The sequence below is a fragment of the Ixodes scapularis genome, unplaced genomic scaffold (genome assembly GCF_016920785.2).
Source record: "Ixodes scapularis isolate PalLabHiFi unplaced genomic scaffold, ASM1692078v2 PGA_scaffold0__279_contigs__length_252992795, whole genome shotgun sequence".
Classification (NCBI taxonomy): Eukaryota; Metazoa; Arthropoda; class Arachnida; order Ixodida; family Ixodidae; genus Ixodes; species Ixodes scapularis.
This window is the reverse complement of record NW_024609835.1, coordinates 167,164,844-167,185,062: the sequence shown is the minus strand read 5'-3', so window position 1 is coordinate 167,185,062 and position 20,219 is coordinate 167,164,844. Positions and strand designations below refer to the sequence as shown.

The following is a 20,219-nucleotide window of genomic DNA, read 5'->3' as shown; positions in this document are numbered from 1 at the left end:
CGCCATTCCGCGTCATATTGGGGGGGGGGGGGTCACTGAAGATGGGGAGAGCTTATGAGCTCGCGCTCCAGTATCTAGGGTATCGGCTTACGCGCTTAATTTTTCATGGAAATGAATTCCCTTGGCTGGGCGAAACCCCGCTCTGTCATTCAGGGGCTCCTGTTCCCGTTTGGGCTGACTGAGTGACATTCAGAAAAGGTAATCATAGCTTTTCAATTTTTGTTTGTTTGTGTCTCGTATTGTAACCGCCGCTTTAGATAACGAGCGTTTGACTGGCGTTGAGATGGCACCGTGAGAGTGCAGAATGCCTGCCAAAAGACCACAGCGTCAAGACTCAAGACAGCCACATGGGATGTTTAAGAAGTTTTCTCTCAATGTAGCTCGGATATATCGCTGATAATAGGAAAACGAGGGAATGAGACAACGGATGAGCAGGCTTGGAAAGAAGGCGAGCGCAGTGACGTTGCGCTTTCGTCGTTGCTTTGTAGGCCCTTAGTCTCGCAATGTTGTCAGCGATTTACTTCGGGTGAAACGAAGTACAGTGCTGGGGCCCTAATCTGGGCACTTAGCGAAAAAGTCGGCGAGACATCCGGCGGCTCTGATTGGCCGGCGTCAAGGTCACGTGCAACGTTGGCCAATCACGGCCGCCAGATTTGTCGCCGACGTTTTCGCCAAATGTCCAGATTAGGGCCCTTGACGGCCACAAACGCGATATCTGCTGAAAACGAGGTCTTGTAACTTGTGTTGTAGGCGTTCCCCGCCAAAAACTAACTATATATCGTAATCGTTATATCGTAAAAAAGCGAGATATGTTATTCACCCGGTGGAAATTAGAAAAACAGACAAAATCACTAAACACGGACGGGCAGAATCCTTTGTCTGTTTTATTATTTCCGCTGGATAAATACACTAACCAACACGCTCGTCACGAATATTAAAGCGTGTCACTCGCTTTTTTCTTCTTTCTATAAGGAAAACAACTATACACAAGGTGATTCTCGTAACGTCAGTCAAATCGTTCCTCCAAAAAGTACGTATTATACCGAAAAGAGGGCAATGTCGCACTGGTCCCTTTTAAGGAGTCCACTTGGGAAAACTAATAACATTCGGTATAATTACTTATTGAATGCTTTGGAGTAATTAACTTTCTAATTATTTACGTTATATGTATGGTTTAATTAGAAACTTGCTGAGGATCATCAAAACCACTAAAATCTACTTATTTTAAGAATATATAAAGCACGTACAGATTTTACTGAGTGCCGAAAAAACGCTTAGGCTGCTTTCCCACTGGCGTTCGAATCGCAACCCCGAAGCGGATCCGCTCGTTTTCACCAACAACTGCGGGCGAATCCGTATTGTATCTCTAAGCAACCGCGTTCGCAACCGCTTTGCGGATGCGGTTCAATCGCTAGTGTAAATGCGGCGTTAATTTTGACGCATTTTTATATTTCGCTTTTCTGTCGGAGCGCATGTTTGCGTCACCGGTCCTCCTCCCCATGGCCGAGGCATGCAACGCGCTTTTGCCATACTTCCTTTCCTTCCTACGAGGAAGGCGAAGCGGTACCTCCGCGCCTCCGCTACCAGGTGTCAGGACCGCTTTTGCAAAGATGCGCTCCGATACGAAACCGAAACCTAGAAACGAGTTCAAATTGAGCGTTTTGTCGTAACGCAGTGAAATGCTCCACGTCCAATTGATATTTCTTAAATAAGTTGATTGCGTGGTTTTAGATTATCCCCAGTAAGGGCCTAATTGAAACCATCCTTATACATTTACTAATTACGAAGTTAGTTACTCGAAAGTAATTAATACACTAATGAAACCGAACGCTCATAATTCTCCAAATTCGGCACTTTTGCAGAGACTAATACGACATTAACTTTTTTCTTTCTTTTTTGGTGCGCGAAGCATTTTGTTTCAGGCACACTTTGTCTTTGTTGTTTGTTTTTTTTCTTTTGAGAAACACGGGATTAGCAATGAGATGTTTCGGTGGTTCCACTTTATGGATCATATTTGTGACGCTAGGATCAAGATTATTGATTGCCAGCGAATGGTTCGGTGGTGCGTCTAAAAATTACTGTAGACGATTTTTTGTCGTCGCGTCCTTAAACCAATACCGTCAACGGCCGGAACGCTTTCTTACTTCGGATAATAGGGGTACAAGTCATCCTAATCAAATGAGCGTTTAGTCAGTCATGGACGGCCGACCACAGCGACACTTTTGGTCACACCCGTCGCCAATTGTCTGTTGGAACATAATACCTGCCCTGGAATCTCTACCTCCAGCTCCAGCTTTCAACCTTCAATAGCACTTCAGCGCACGTGCAGCCAAGCGCGAAAAAAGGCTACGATCTTGTGCTGGGGGCGGAACCTGAACTTAGGTTGCAACCAACAAGAAGTCCTTAGAAATCATGACGTAAGGCACAAAAAACAACGGACACAAGAGAGAAAACAGAGATACAGGCGCCTTATATGTTTTCTCTATTGTGTCCGTTGTTTTTTGCGCCTTACATCATGATTTCCAATGTTCACCCACTAGCCAAACAACAAGTCCTTCTAAAGACGTCCTTACCTTGTTAACGAAAGAAAAGCAAAAAAATCGTTTGGAGCATTATTCTTGCGCTGCGCCAAGTATTTCTGGCAAGTTTTGGTTGTCGGAGGAAAAAACTATGCTTCTTGGCGTTTGAGACGTGTGCTTATCGGTAAAATAGCTATCAGTTTATTTCAAACTCACCCGCATATATCTTAATTCACCACATAGGTGTGTAAATCAGTAATGCTCTGCGAAAAGTTGGACTTTATTTACTACGCTTCTTGGAGTGAATACGTGTATAGACAGAAGTAAAATGCTACGTACAAATGTGTGTTTTAACCAAACCCAAACTGGTGTTGCTGGCATATGCTTTTCGTAATTTTTGGGGTTAAAACCAAAGCGTCAAAAGCCTTCTTAGAACTCGCTACAAGACAAATACTTTAAAAAATGTAAAAAAAAATGGTTATATTGCCGCGAGCGCAGCTGACCAAGAAGGCAGCGCGCTCGTGGCCTAACGGGTATCGCGCATGCTTTTTACGCTGAAAGCCAGGGTTCGATTCCTGGCCGTGGAGGCGCATTTTTGTTGACTCTGTAAAGTAATGTTCTGGTAAATTCGAGAAACATGTTGGGGGCTTGTTCGAGGTCAGAATGTTCTACGCGCCGAACCTTCTACGCCGAACGATCCAGAAACCCACGAGTGTACATAAGGATTCCGCAAGGCGAGCGGGGTCAGTTTCGCCCCAGCGTTCGACTCTGCTGCTACGCCGACTTCGACGCCCGCGACGCTCTGTTATTATGTTTTGTACCCTTTTATTTTTGGCACAAGTTCGCCACATTAAACGTTTATTTCTTCCTGTTTATTTATTGTTTTTGGTCACCACCCGTGACATTTTGGTGGAGGTGCTGGGTACCGCATGCCCGTGCAGCACTCCCTTCCCAGGGCCCGCAGTGCAAGCCCGATTCTAAGCCCGGACCAAGCAGCCAACGAGGCCGACGATGGACAACCAGCAATCGCAGTCCCCGACCGCCGCCGCCGTCATCTACCTGCCTGTTGCCCAGCGAACCCCGACGACCTTCCATGGCGAGACTCACGAAGACGTAGAGGACTGGCTCCTGCACTACGAACGTGCAGCACGCCATAATGGATGGACCACTGAGCAGCGCCACCAAAACGTCTACTTCCCTACTGAAAAAAACCATTTGAAATTCAAACGGGTGGCAAACTGGTAAATCAAACGGGTGCAAACTTGTCGACCCGTTTGGATCAAACGTGATTATGGGATACGGGTAGCCGTTTGAAACGGTACCCGCTCGAAACGGTACCCATTTAATACAGGTGCCCGTTTGATACAGGTGCCCGTTCGACGTTGCACGTGACCACACGTTTGAACGTGCCATTCGAATCGGGAAATTATGCGCTAGCCCTAAACGGGGATCGTCTGGTAGGTTGCTTATATTAAACTTATTTAAGACGTTCCGAAACTCATAAACCTATTTATATCATGGAGGAAACACGTAGAACAAATGTGCTCACGTAGGTGCTTGCAAATGGACAGCAAAACAGACACAAAAGATTGTTTTCAATTCTCCTCAAAGTTTATTACGTCTTCTGTAGACAAGTACAAACTTGCAAGCGATCTGGGAAATGTGAGAGGCACTCTAAGCTTTTATACAACTGAGAAGATAGCAAACCAAACAAGAACCGAGGTAATTCTAGACTATGAAGGTAGACTTTCGGGAAATTTTTCGCCCGGCTGCCGCGAGAATAGTGGCTACATAATTATATAGATAATCTGGAAGAGTACGAGTAGAAGAACGGTCAATCGTTGCCAAGAAGTAGGTTGCGGTGCACTTACCATAGAAATAGCGGACTTGAAAAATGTAATCCGTGATAGTTGTCGACACGGTCAGAGCAGGACAACCACACAAACACAAATGAGAGGGAACGGCTTCTTGGAAGTTTCCACACGATGTGGCGCACAAGCTGTCAGTTGCCGAACCCAACCAAACCGCAAGAATTCCTGACTTCTTCGAAGAATCGCTTGTTGCCGATATAGACGTAGGACTTTTCAAACACTGATAGCTTTGGTGCACATCCAATACGTTGTCGAGAGACATCCTAATAAGACCGCAGGGTTAGGCGACAGATCGAAGCAGGTGGACGCGCGAAGTTCGAGCTGGAACTGACAACAAGCAGACAAAGAAAAACGCGGCTGCTAGGCGCACCCTTTCGGATCTCGATGCTTATCAACGTGTAGCTCGCGCGGGGGTGCGGGTCACGTGACGGGTGACAAGAGCGGAGGGAGGGGGCGAGGACCACAGGGACAGCCCCTCTCCCTCTCCCCAGGCATTCCAGAGAGATGTGTTTTTGTAAGCTCAAAAAAAAAAAAAAAAACACGCGCGCGCCCGTGCGCGCATTTTAGCACGCTCGAAACTTGGAAATGGCGGCGGGGCGGCCAGAAGCTCGGGTTGCGCCCGAGCGAAGAAAGCACTCAGCGCGAGCTCGTAGTTTGACTGCTGCAACGGCGGCCGTGTTCTCGCAATGCTCGATGTTCTTGCAGCCGCGTGTACGCGTGCTACCTTCGCTGCGTCTTGAATTAAAGTGAAACGGAGTCTAGACGTACATTCTTTCACGCGGTCGCGTCTTCTGCGAGAGAGATTCGAGCTGAATAAGTAAATTGAGGCAACAAAGATGGACAAAGTCTCAAAGTTCTGTCAAAAATATCGGCTTACCAACGTCACGCGTTTACGTAAAACAACAAAAAAAAAGGCGTTAGTTTTAGTTGCAGTATAAGCGAACATCAGCGCAATTGAAATATAAATATAATTACTTGCATTACGCGGACGATCTGAAATCGATGAACCGGCGCTCCCAGCCTTCCGGAAACATTGGCTGCCACGGCTGAAACGCTAGGCGTGCCCACGCCGCCGATCTGTACGTTCAATATCAAACGGGCTCCGGAGAGCCGTTTGATTAAACTGGTGCAGTTTGCAACATGGTCACCGGTTTGAGCAAACGTGCGACAACTTTGCCCAAACGAGTCACCCATTTGCCCGAACGAGCGACCCATTTGCCCAGACGAGCGACCCGTTTGCCAAAGGATCGAGTGACCTGTTTGTCCAAATAGGTGACCGTTATGGCTCATACGGGGGACCCCTTTGAACCGTACGGGCGACCCCTTTGACAAACTGGTGACCGGTATGGTTAAACTGTTACCGGTATGAACCCGTTTGTTTGCATATAGGCGCCAAATGGTTTTTTTTAGTAGGGTTCTCCTTGGAGGGTACCGCGAGGCAGTGGTTCGAGAACCACGAGGCGTCGCTTACGTCGTGGGACGCCTGTATCGCTGGCCTGAAGGAGACATTCACGAACCAGACACGACGACAGCGAGCGGAAGACCTCCTTCAAGTACGAACTCAAGGGCCCAACGAAACGGTCACCAGCTTCGTTGAAAACGTCTTCCGCCTAAGCAGCCGCGCCGACCCTCAGTCCACCGAGGAGAAGAAGCTGCGCGTCTTGATGAGAGGAGTGAGGAGTGACATCTTCGGTAGCCTTCTTCGCAACCGACCAACTACTGTGGATGAATACGTCGCCGCGGCAACTAACATCGAGCGGGCCCTGCCAATCCGAGCCACCCACTACAACCGACTCGCAGGCACGCCTGCTGCTTCGACGCTGACGTCATCCCGATTCGACGAGGGCGCCATCAGCGCTGACAATCTTCGTGCAAGTATCCGCGACATCGCCCGGGAAGAGCTCAGGAAGCTGCTGCCTGCTGCCAACCAGCCGGCTTCACTGTCGATAGCCGAAGTGGTACGCGAAGAACTTCAGCGGGCAATTCAACCGGAGACTCCTGCCAGCGTGGCCGCAGCCGATGAGCCGACAGTGACCTACGCCGCAGTGGCCCGACGACCGCCGCCAACTGCTCAACATTACCCGGTGGCGCCACGACGAGACCCACCAACGCAGGCGTACCCCCGACGCGACGAAGAAGTACGTCAGTACGACCGCCGAGAACAGCCGGCGCCAAGGAAAACCGACGTGTGGAGGACAGCGGATCGACGACCCATCTGCTACCACTGCGGGGAGGCCGACCATATCTACCGCTGTTGTTTTTACCGGCAAATGGGCTTGCGTAGGTTCCACCCGAACGACCCACGCCCGAGGTACGGCGAACGCCCTCGCGACATCGAGGAGTACCTCCGACGCTCGCCCTCCCCAGTGTCGTCTCTCCGCCGTGAAGCCCGCTCCCCATCGCCACGACGTTCAGCGTCACCAGTGTCACGACCCCGCCGAGAAAGCTTCTCTCCCCTGCGTCGCCGGGAAAACTAAGTGCGGCAACGCCTGGAGGTGGCGTTGCCGAAGACGACCGTAGTAAAGAGCCTCCAAGAACGACGGAGCGCTCCTACTCTCTCGACGCTACGGATCACAACGACGTGCCTGCATCGGTGTCAAACAACCTAAACGTTATAATCGACGGCCACGACCCATCGGCACTTGTGGACACCGGGGCAGACTACTCAGTCTTGAGTGGGAGGCTCTCTCGCCGCCTGCGAAAAGTCATGACGCCGTGGGATGGACCCCAAATACGAACCGCCGGAGGACATCTCATCACGCCAGTCGGGAGATGCACTGCTCGCGTCGAGATCCACGGTGAAACGTGCCCTGTGAAGTTCGTCGTTCTGCAAGACTGTTCGAGGGACGTTATCCTCGGAATGGACTTCCTTTGCGAGTATGGCGCCGTCATTGACCTCGGGGCAAACCAGTTGACGCTGCGAAAACTTGTTTACCGCCGGTGGAGACCAACACGACGTCAACTGCGATCCGAGTTATCGCCGACCATGTGAACCTACCGCCGCGATCGAGTGTTTTCGTCACCGTTACAACCGACGCAGCCCTGCACGGTGAAGCTCTTCTGGAAGGTAGCGTCCAACTGCTCCTCGAAAAAGGAATTGGTGTCGCAAGAGGCGTAACGGATCTCCAAGAAAGACGCACAACTGTTCTTGTGACGAACTTTCGAGAGGAGCCGCAGCACCTAACGAAGTGTACCGCCGTGGGCTGCGTCGAGGAGCTTCAGGCGCCAGCCGTGGTCACCGCAATCTCCGAGGAAACCTCGTCGCCACAGCAGAAGAGCACGACGCCGCCGCCGCTCGACATCGACCCCGATCTCCCAGCTACGAAGCGCCAGCAACTGGTTGATCTCCTTGCTGAATACAGTGACTGTTTTGCCACGGCATCGAAGATTCGCCAAACACCAATGGCAAAACATCGCATTGTTACCGACGACGACGCACTTCCTGTCCACCAGTCGCCGTATCGAGCCTCCTTAAAGGAAAGGAAAGTGATTTAAGATCAAGTCCAGGAGATGCTTCACGACGACATCATTCAACCCTCAAGAAGCCCATGGGCGTCCCCAGTCGTCCTTGTAAAGAAGAAGGACGGAACCCTGCGGTTCTGCGAGGACTATCGTCGACTGAACGCTGTAACGAAGAACGACGTCTATCCGCTCCCCCGCATCGACGATACGTTAGTCCGACTGCGCCACTCCCGATATTTTTCGTCGATGGACCTGAAGAGTGGTTACTGGCAGATTGAAGTCGACGAACGTGACCGGGAGAAAACTGCCTTCGTCACTCCCGACGGGCTGTACGAATTCAAAGTGATGCCGTTCGGACTTTGTACAGCACCAGCCACCTTCCAGCACGTCATGGACACCGTGCTGGCAGGTCTGAAATGGCAGAGCTGCCTCGTCTACCTGGACGATGTCGTGGTGTTCTCACGAGATTTCGATGATCACCTCAGAAGACTTTGAGCTGTGCTTCAAGCCATCAAGACCGCCGGCCTGTCACTCAAGCCAACAAAGTGTCGGTTCGCCTATGGGGAACTAAAGTTCCTCGGCCACGTCGTAAACAACAAGGGTGTTCTACCTGACCCCGAGAAGACCCGCGCCGTAGCTGCATTTACGCCACCGTCTGACAAGAAGGCCGTGAGAAGATTTCTCGGACTCTGTGCCTATTACAAGCGCTTTGTTCGAGACGTCGCCAAGCTATCAGCACCGCTGACACGCCTCACGAAGGATGCCGTAAAGTTCAAGTGGACAGAAGAACACGAGAGGTCATTCGACGAGCTCAAACGAAGACTCCAGACGCCCCCGATTCTTGGCCATTTCGACCAGTTTGCTGAAACCGAGATTCACACCAACTCCAGTAACACCGGACTGGGTGCGGTACTAGTCCAAGTGCAGGACGGAGCAGAGCGAGTTATCGCATACGCAAGTCGGACTCTCTCTAACGCGGAGAGGAACTATTCAACGACTGAAAAGGAGTGCCTCGCTGTCGTATGGGCAATAACAAAGTTTCGCCCATATTTGTATAGAAGTTCTTTTCGCGTGGTCACAGACCATCACTCGCTCTGCTGGCTGGCGAACCTGAAGGACCCCTCCGGACGCCTCGCTCGGGGGAGCCTACGACTGCAGGAGTTCGACATGACCCTGGTGTACAAGTCCGGCCGGAAGCACAATGACGCCGACTGCCTGTCAAGGGCCCCAGTTGAGGCCGGTCCTGCCTGCACCAAAAAGGACGACGATGAGTGTTTCCTCGGCGCTCTGGAGGTCAGCGACATGGCAGCACTCCAACGAGACGACCCTGAGCTGCGAGCACTCATCGAGCACCTAGAGGGACAAGGAAGCGCCGTTCCCCGCGGTTTTGTACGAACACTGCCAACCTTCTCCATCCGACAAGGCGTGCTGTACAAGGAAAACTTCAGCGACAACAACACGGCGTGGCTGTTGGTGATCCCTTCCAGTCTTCGAGAAGAAACGTTTCAAGCCTGCCACGATGACCCGACGGCGGGACACCTAGGTTACAGCAGGACTCTTAAAAGGATACGCGAAAAGTACTACTGGCCCAAGCTTGCGAAGACAGTACACCACTACACCCGATCTTGCCACGAGTGTCAATGACGAAAGAAGCCACCGACGAGACCGGCAGGACTTCTTCGGCCTATTGCGCCGCCATTTGCCCCATTCCAGCAAATCGGTATGGATTTACTCGGATCTTTCCCACCGTCGACGCAAGGAAATCGATGGATAATCGTCGCAACCGGTTATCTCACCCGGTACGTCGAGACAAAAGCCCTTCCATCAGGAATGGCTGTTGAAGTCGCCAAGTGTTTCATCGAGTCCATCGTCCTCTGGCACGGCGCTCCAGAAGTCCTGATCTCAGACCGTGGATCATCATTCATGGCCCAGCTGACGCAAGAAGTTCTTCGTCTCAGCCACACCAGCCATCGTCGCACCACGGCGTACCACCCGCAGACCAACGGGCTGACGGAGAGACTCAACAAAACCATCGCCGACATGATCTCCATGTACGTCAACGTGGAGCACAAGACATGGGACGAGGTGTTGCCGTTCGTCACATTTGCCTACAACACAGCCGTACAAGAGACCACCGGAGTGACGCCCTTTCAACTGGTGCATGGGCGCAAGGTAACGACAATGCTGGAGGCTATGTTGCCCACGAACCGGCTGTCGACGTAAGCGACGACGCCCAGATGGTTGTCCAAAGGGCAGAAGAAGTCGGTCAGCTCGCCAGACTCCGGATTAAAGCCCAACAACACGTCGACACTGGCCGCTACAACCTTCGTCGTCGGGACGTCCACTTCCAGCCCGGAGATAGGGTTTGGGTCTGAGCTCCCATTCGTCGCCGTGGTCTCAGCGAGAAGCTTCTCAAACGCTACTTCGGACCCTACAAAATCATCCGACGCCTTGGCGATCTGAACTACGAAGTTCTACCCGACGGAACGCGCCCATCTGCAAGACGCCAGCCACGACCCGAGGGGGTGCACGTCGTCCGGCTCAAGCCGTATTACGAACGATAGAACTCTGGACTTTCGTCAAAAAGTGAACTGTTAAGTGTGACTCGCGAGTCTCCTATCCTTTTGCTGTGGATCTGTGTTTTCGTTTTGTGCTGCATCGGGACGATGCACTTCTTTGAAGGGGGGGATAATGCCGCGAGCGCAGCTGACCGAGAAGGCAGCGCGCTCGTGGTCTAACGGTTATCGTGCGTGCTTTCCACGCTGAAAGCCAGGGTTCGATTCCTGGCCGCGGAGGCGCATTTTTGTTGACTCTGTAAAGTAATCGGGTAAATTCGAGAACCATGTTGCTTGTTCGAGGCCAGAATGTTCTGCGCGCCGAACATTCTACGCCGAACGATCCAGAAACCCACGAGGGTACATAAGGGATTCCGCAAGGCGAGCGGAGTCAGTTTCGCCCCAGCGTTCGACTCTGCTGCTACGCCGACTTCGACGCCCGCGACGCTCTGTTATTATCTTTTGTACCCTTTTATTTTTGGCACAAGTTCGCCACTATTAAACGTTTATTTCTTCCTGTTTATTTATTGTTTTTGGTCACCACCCGTGACAATATTAAAGAATGGAACACTTTAGCAGATTATACAACTTGGTTAAGACAATTACTTCTGCTACAACCAAGCGCTTTTGTTATTAATATGAGAAGCTAAACATCGGTGCAACCACACTTCCTACGGAACACATACGTTAGCCGCAGTATATTCTTTACATAAATAAACAATATAAACGAGCATGTATTACGAAAAAGAGGAAACTTTTGAGTCGCACTCTCTTTAATGGATTTCTTTCGTGAAACTAAAATACGGCTGACTTTTGCGCGTTTGTAGGATGGGAGAATTTCGCGCATTGTGCGCTTGCGCGGAAGCAATGAATCATCATGTGGGATTAAAGGTGCATGCTATGGTTCATTGTCCTCCGAATGATAAAATGGTCCTGTCGAGTCGAGTCTTTGAGGGGGGTGCGAAAAACAACTTTCGACGTCTTTCTTTTTTTGTTCTTTTTTTAATCATCATCTTGACTTTGGACGCACCGGACGCTTTATGGTTGTCATTGTTTCGTCGTCGTCTTTCCTGCGTCACGTTTTTATTTTCTAACTTTTCTATATTTTTAATGAGACAGTTAAGGGCCGTAACACCCTGACGTTATAACTAGACAGCTAAAACAAAGGTCTGTAAAAACTAAAAAAAAAAAAAAAACAGCACCGAAGTCAGATAGAATTAAGAACCGAACAATCTTCATTTTTATCCACTTGACTCTGGAAAGGAGAACAGCGGAGACATTACTTGGAATCGCTTTGTGCTTTCTGGTGACACACAAACGGGCTCCCACCAGCGACAGACCGGCCCCCCCCTCCTCCTCTTTCCCGGAAAACCGAAGGCTGACAAAATGACTCGCAGACATTGGGATTTTATGTGTTCGGTATAGTTGTGGTGGCGAGGAAAGTGACGTTGAGGGAACACCCTCTATGCTGATTACAGTTTGAACGCGACAGCAGTTCGGTTCTGCTCTCTCCTTGTTCTGTTGTCTGCCTTCGTTTCCTGGTCAATCAAGTTTGCTTTCCTCGCCACTTTCCTTTTCTATCCGGATTTGTTTTGTTTTTCATTGTGAAAATTTTTTTGGTTGTTGTAGGTGTTCAAATCGACAGCGAACTTTAGATAGAATATTTACAGGAAAAAGAAGGACATCGAAGGCCAGGCGAAACAGTTTGAGCCGACCTGCCCCGCTGCTCACGCTGCTCGTGAATCTGGTGCCGAAACCCGGGAACGAGACGCAACGGAAGGAACCTGGACGACAAAACAACCAAATCTTCAACAACTAACGACTACAGATAGGTTCTATTCAAGCCACGGCTGACAACTACTCATGGATCGTCTCAAATTGAAACGGAAGGCACTACGGACACAGTTGACAAGGTTGATTCCAGACATCGACACTGCTCTTCAACGTGCACCAATCATCGAACGCGATATTGAAGTCCTCAGACAACGATTTGGTAAACTGCATATTAAAATGAACGAAGTGGACGTTGCCATTGAGCCTTTCTTATGGGACGACACGGAACAAGGGTACACTTCTACATTAGAGTATAATGACCACGCCGTCACCTACCTGGCCTAGTTGGACTACTCGATCCAAAGTTTTCACCAACGAACCCCACCCGAAACGATCAGTCCTGAGAACAGTACCAGAATCGGAGGACCGGCGAATGCCTTAAAAGTAAAGCTTCACAATTTCGAGCTTCTCAAGTTTAACGGCCAGCAACAAAAATGACAGCCGTTTTGTGACAAATTTCGAGAAACTGTTCACAACAACGAGGATCTAACAGCTTGTGACAAGTTCAACTACTTAAGACCTTGTAGATGATTCAGCGTGTTGGTTTCTAATTTTAGATGAAAAAAGAGCATTGAAGACAAACAGACAAGACCGGGTGCCTTGTCTGTTTGTCTTCAATGTCCCTCTCTCCTTAACGTAAATGAGAACCTCACTAACGGGAGAAGCCGCCGCAGCCATAGCCGGACTCCCATCAGCGTCCATTCGCTACGAAGATGCAGTGAACATCCTTATTAGCCGATTCGGCAACTAGATACGGCTCATGCAAAAACATATGGAGATGCTATTCGTTCTTCATCCGGTACGCTCTGCACAAAAGTCACGTGGACTTCGAGGTCTCTACGATAACCTGCAGGCCCATGTACGTGGACTCAAGTCGCTCGGAGTGGGTGAAGAATCGTACTCTTCGATGCTGCAGCACCTTCTAATGAGAATCCTTCCTTCGGAAATAATTTTGCACTATAGCAGGAAGATGATTTGACGGGAAGGGAATGATAGCGAAGAACAGAATGGGAAAGAAGCGCGAGCACGAGTTCCTAGAGACCAGTCAACGGCTCTAAAATCTTTACTCTATGTTTTGAAGGTAGAGATTTCTCTAAAGCATTTGATCGCATAAATCATACCACCCTAATTAATAAACTTCAGTTTTATGGTTTCCGTGGACTAACCCTAAACCTGTTAACATCGTATTTAGAATTTCGTAAACAATCTGTTTTTATAAACAACTATTCTTCAGACTTTCAAGCGTTAAAAACAGGTGTCCCTCAAGGAAGTATATTAGGCCCACTTCTGTTTAACATTTATATAAACGACATTGTAACGATTAGCCCAAACACCACTTTCATCATTTATGCTGATGACACAACACTACTTTTTTCAGCTAACAATATCGACACACCTGCAGAAACCACTAACAACACACTGGAATATTTACATAAATGGAGTGAAGCAAATGCTCTACTAATTAATACATCTAAAACAAAAGCGATTATTTTTAAGCCACATAATAAATTGGTAGATATTGACTTGCGCCTGAAACTTGGCCCCTCTATCATTGAAGTCGTCCCGAATGTAAAAACCTTAGGTGTAATCTTTAATGAAAACATGTCATGGGACACCCGCATTCAAAGTGTAATAAAAAAAAATTTCAAGTGTTGTTGGCATTCTCAACAAGTTCCGTTCAAGTTTGCCAGTCAAAATTAAGCTTCTCATTTACAATTCTTTATTCATGTCGCATTTGAATTATTGTCACTTGGTCTGGGGCACATCAACTACAACTAACTTGGACAAATTAACGATTCTTCAAAAGAAGGCAATCCGAGCTATAAGCAATGTACCACAATCAACCCACACGAAACCATTGCTTAAATCACTGAACGTCCTATCCTCTATAACTGAGGACTTCTCTCTGTTGTGTGTGTATAAAGCGATGTAAAGGGTACAGATTCGCACCACCGGGGTGCGCTGGTCTTCACCCTGTAAATTGTGACTTCGCCACATTAAAATTATTCTTTCTGGGCTGTGGCTCTAAGTGGGAGCTTCTGTTCCTTAGCTCTTTGGCGCGATACGACAATGGCGACGAGGATCGGATAGATTGAGCGAACCGAGTGACAACGTGGGAGACAGCACAATGCCGAAGTTCACGGAGTTCAAGCCGGAGGAGGACGACGTCGACGAGTATCTCGAACGCTTCAGATTTTCCTTCAAGTGAACTCCGTCAAGACGGAAGACAAGGCCGTTAGGCTGCTTAACTGCACCGGTAAAGCGTCGTATCAGGGTCTGAAAACCTTGCTCGTCCCAGACTCGCCGGTATCCAAATCGTACGACGTTCTTTCCGAGGTGCTGAAACGCCACTACGCACCCAAGCGCTTAGTGATTGCAGAGTGCACGAAGTTCCATTGGAGAAATCATGTGGTCGGCGAGAGCCTGGCGGACTTCTTTTTGGCTATCAAGATGCTCGCCCAGACTTGCGCGTTCAAGGACTACGTCGACCAGACACTTTCGGGACCGGCTCGTAGCTGGGTGTCGCGACCCTGAGGTACAGCGAACACTTATTCAACTCGACGACGATTACTTCGACTAAGTTCTCAAGGTAGGCCTGGCCAAAGAACTTTCTTTGCGCGAAACGGACGAGATACGACAGCCCGGCTTTCCAGACTCAATGGACGTGCACCGCGTTCAAGGTAATGGTGAAAGACACACCCGGTGTCCGCCTTCCGCCACTGCATCGCCACAGGTCCAGTATCAGCGTACGGTCAGCCCTTGTTTTATATGCGCTAGCACCGTGCATGCTTCCGAGAAGTGTCCTTTGTTCAAAGCGAAGTGCTTAAAATGCGGGAAGCAAGGGCACACTAATGGTACGTTTACACCTGAAAAGAAATCCGCTGCCGCGGGAGCGGATCCGCTCCCGGCGGCGGCGGCGACGAGCGGGTTGTGTTTACATCTATTTCCTTCGAGCAGTGGCGGCAGCGCCGGCTGCGGCAGCGGTTCCCGTAACGTCTCGTCAAATATGACGAGAAGGCTCGAGAGTTCCCGCCTCGGCTCTCTCTCTCCCGGGCGTTGCTGCTCCCGGAAGAACGCGTACTCGTGACGTAGGCAGCGTCGCGCTGCGCAAGAATGTCACATCCGGTCAGCGAAACGCCTCGTTCGGCGGCAGAAATAGATCCCGGACCTAAACGGCTCGCCGCCGCGTTTTCCGCCCAGCGTTTCGCCCCAGCGGCAAAAGCTGGGCGGATCCGCTGGCGGATCCGCAAGTGTAAACGTACCATAACGTGGTGTGTAGGGCCAAGCCTACTTCGAACACCAAGCGCGGACCTTGGAGCGTAACCTTTATGCGAAAGAATGACGCGTCTGTGGCATTTCTGTGGGTATTTGAAATCGAAGGAAACCGGTGACGATGGAAATTGACACCGGTTCAGCAGTTAGTTTGATGCCAGAAAGAATGTATGTGAATTTGTTTCCTCACGGTGCCCTGCGAGGCGAGTGACATGCGTCTCCGAACGTTCTCGGGTATCTGGTGCCAATCAAGGGTGTAGCGAGCGTTAATGTATAAAACGGGACGCTACCAAGCGAAAGGTTACCTTTGATTGTGGTAAAATCCGCGAATGCCCAGCCGCCAGCTTTTCTGAAAAGGGACTGGATCGAGCAGTTAGAAATTAACTGGTCAGGCGTGAATCGTATCAAGAACGATGCCATGAAAAACTTACTGAAGAGGTCGTTCCCTAGCGTCTTTGAAGGTCCAGTGGGGCCGATTAAGGGTTTTCAGGCAAGGATTGTACTGAAAGAAAACTCTCCACCTGTGTTTTTGTAAACACTGAGTGGTGCCATACGCATTCAGAGTGCAAGTAGAAAGTGAGCTTGAGAGAATGGTGGCACAGGGCATTCTGAGGCCTATAAAGAGTAGTGAATGGGCAACACCCCTCGCTGTGGTTCCCAAGCCAGGGGGTAAACTTCGCATCTCTGGTGACTACAGTCTGTCCGTAAACCCACAGGCGACGGCGGATCACTACCCACTACCGAGGGTAGATGAGGTATTTAACAACATTGGGGGTGTGGCATCTTTGCTATTCTGAACCTGAAGACCTTATACTTGCAGTTAGCCCATGACGAAGATTGTTTGAGTTTTTACGTATGCCTTACGGAGCCTCAAGCGCACTAGCAATTTCTCAGAGTGCAATGGATAAGATTTTATTGAGCCTACCTAGGGTAGCGTGTTATCTTGACGGGCCCGAGTCCATGTGCGAGGCGGGTATCATTGAACCAACAGTGCGCGGCCCTTACCTTTCGCCCATCCAACTGGTGCCAAAATCACCGACCGCTTCGCGGTTCGTGTTGGATTGCTCACATTTGACCCCGCATTTACCTAGCCCTCCTTTTTTATTGCCCCCATTGCCACGAGCACTCACATTTTTCCTCTTACCACGACGTCCCTTCTTTACGAAAGTGAACCTTCGCGATGCTTTTTACCACTTCTCACTCCATCCGAAGACCCGGTCGCTTAACCGCTTTCGCCTAGACGGCAAGTACTTTCAGTACTCTGTCCTCCCTTTCGGAATCCGGCCGGCCCCCTTCTACATGCAGAGTCTAGCGACGGCTCTTGCTAGGGAAGCTCGCGCATGTGGCCTTTGGGCATCGGCCCCCTTAGACAACCGTTTGTTTGCCCACGCGTCTTTTCATTTCTTACAATTTCAAACACGTCGCTTCATCGACGACTTGCTTCGCTGCGGGTTCCGTCTGAACCCTGCAGATTGGCAGTTGGAACCCTTCCCCTCCATTATTTTTCTCGGGTTTTTCTTGGACGGCTATTCCGAACGTATTTCTCACACGCCTGGTCGCTACCAGGACCTCATGCGCACACTGAAAGTACTTCGAACCCCCCAGACCTTGAAAGTGTACCAGCGACTCGCTGGCAGTTTTACCTTTTTACCTTTTTACTTTTCACTGTACGGAACACACTACCACGTAATCCCTCCACTTCATCTTGCTGCAGCCTCAGGCCAGCCGGTACCCCCCGACCGGGTGGACTTGTTCGCGTTTGTACTCACCCACTTGCCTGGCTCCATGCCGTTCGTGACCACCAGTGGTTTGCACGAAGCTTATGCCGATGCAAGCATCACGGGCTTGGGACTTTGTTTTCCTGCGGGCAACATCGCAGTCATCACCACCACGCCAACGAGTATTTACAAACATGAACTTTCGACAGTGTTCTTAGCCCTCCTGGTTAACCCTCCCAGAACTTTGATTCACTCTGACAACAGAGCTGTGGAAGCAGCACTTACCCCAGGACATGAACGGACCTTTTCTGTAGTAGAGGCATTCGTTGCCGTACTTCTCTTAAATAAAGCATCTTGGTTAGTGTGGATCTCTACCGACGAAAACCCAACCGACGGTCCCTCCCGAATCCACCGCACCCTTTCCCGTGGGAACGAGGGGGACCGCCGCTAGGGGGCCGCTCCTATATATAGAACGACCCGCCTTTGCTGAGCCAGTTCGTGGAGTGCTACCAAGCCAGGAGCAGGGTTTCAAACCCTGCTTCTGGCTCGGACGATGTACTGGTGGCCGGCGTGGACCAAAATGACTGCAACCAGAAGGTATTGGAAGTGTCGAAACGTCTTCAGGACATGGAATTTGTGTGAATCAAAATACGTCTCACTTTTTTGTACGTGAAGTGCGTTACTTGGGATACTGGTTGAGTGACCAGGATTTCAAGCCATGCCCTGAGAAGGTAGAGGCTATCAAAAAGGCACCCGCACCGAGTAATGTGACGGAGGTTAAGGCATTTGTTGAACTGCTAGCTTTTTATGCTCGTTTCCTCCCAAACTTAGCTGCCACACTAGTACCTTTGTATGAACTCTTCAAGAAAGACAAGAAGTGGCATTGGTCGGCAGAATGCCAACCGGCTGTAGGCAGAAGCAAAGAGCAATTGTCCAGTGCTGGGGTGATTGTCCTATACGACCCTAGTCTGCCACTTCGATTGACGGCCGACGCATCCAGCTACGGCATCGGAGTAGTCTTAACCCAAGACATGAGAAACGGGTGCTACAGACCAGTGGAGTTTGCGTCCAGGACGCTTACTGTCGCTGAACAGATCTACACACAAGTGGAGAGAGAAGCCTTGGCACCCATATTTGCGGTGAAGAAGTTCCACGGGTATCTCTTTGAGCGTTCGTTCACCCTGGTAACAGATCATTAAACGCTTACGTCGACCCTGGGACCGAAGTGTTCTACAACAGTCATAGCTGCTGCGAGGATCCAGAGGTGGCGCTCGTTACTTGCAGAGTATAGCTTCAAGATCCTGTACCGCAAGGGCAGGGAGCTCGGGGATGCTGATGCCCTATCGAAACTTCCTCCGAAGACAACTGTGGGAGAAGAAAGTATGTTAAAATATTTTTCACCCAGAGAGCGACCGCTTCTTTCGAGTGCCGATGTTTGGAAGGAGACCCTTAGCGACCCCCTGCTGCAACGTGTCCTTGAACACACCAAGAGAGGTTGGCCAACATGCGTGCAAAATTCAGAGTTGCAACCTTTCTGGCAGAGGCGGGAGACGCTGTCAACGGACCAGGATTGCCTACTATGGGTGATTAGAGTGGTGATTCCACAGGAACTAGAGGCTGCGGTCCTCGAAAGCCTGCATGAAGAACATCCAGGAATGGTGCGTATAAAACAACTTGCGAGAGGGCATGTGTGGTGACCCAAAATCGACGTCATGATCGACAACAACGTGCAGTCGTCCGAGATCTGCCACGCGATCCGGAACGACGTCCTTTCAGTACCCCTGCAGTCATGGAAGATTACCTCGCGGGTCATCGAAGCATTTATTTGAACTTTGCAACCAAGTCTGGAACCAACCTGTTTGTTTTAGTTGACAGTTATTCTAAGTGGGTTGAGGTCCTGCCCGTGTCTTCCACAACCGCACCCCAGACCGTCGAGAATCTGATGGCTGTCTTCGCACAGTTTGGACTACCCGAAGTGGTGGTGGCTTATGGAGGCCCCTAGTTTCCAAGCGAGGAGTTCAAGAACTTCTTGAAGGATCAGGGAATGGTGCACACCATGACGCCTCGCTACCCCCCGCCTTCGAATGGCGCCGCGTAGAAAGCTGTGCAACCAGTCAAGCAAGCGCTGCTCAAGCAAGTACTTGAAGACGACCTCGGAAAAAAGAAAGGGAATATTCAGGAGAAGTTGTCGTGTTTCCTACTGGCCTACCGGACGACACCACACACAAGCACTGGAAAGGCCCTTGAAGAGCTGTTCCTGGGACGGCTTCCGGGGACTCGACTATCGTAGCTCAAACCATGTGCAACGTCCCTTCCACGACGAGAAAAGCAGAACAAGAAAATGAGCTGGCAGACAAGCGCAGAGGTTCAACGAAACTCTTTCAAGTGGTCGACCGAGTTTGGGTTAGAAATGTGAGGGGCAGAGAGTAAACTGGACTAAAGGGATTTTAAAGAAAATTATCAGTCCGGTTAGAAACCTGATGCAGGTGGCTAATGAGATTCGATGTATGCATGCTGATCACTTGCGCTTTCGAAGTGAGGGCTCGTCCCGATCAGCCTTTCCGGAGAGTGGATCGAGCGACAGTGAGAGTGTTGACGAACCGGGCGAATGTGATGTGCCTATGCCACCGCATGCTAATAGTAGCATAGCTGCTCAGGAAGTTCAGCGGTCGAGCAAAGCTCGACGTACTCCAAATAAATTGGTGCACTAATGTTCATTTTATGTAAGTGGGGAGGAGTGTTCTGTATGTATAAAGCGATGTAAAAGAAACACATTCGCACAACCAGTGTGCGCTGGTTTTCGCCTCGTAAATTGTTACTTCGCCATTTTAAACTTGTTCTTTCTGTGCTGTTCCTCTGAGTGAAAGCTTCTGTTCCTAAGCGCTTAGGCGCGACATGAGAATCTCGAAGACTGGGTTGCAAAGTATCGGGAAACGATTGGCTTGCAGTAGGATATTTTGGTGGACACAAACAGGAAAATAACTTCCG

At 50.1% G+C, this 20,219-nt stretch overlaps 1 pseudogene; it reads left to right on the top strand.

The window, feature by feature from the left end:
- The window catches only part of LOC121837680, a 28,365-nt pseudogene extending 13,590 nt beyond the window's left edge, over nucleotides 1-14,775 (top strand).
- Nucleotides 14,776-20,219: the final 5,444 nt, after the last annotated feature.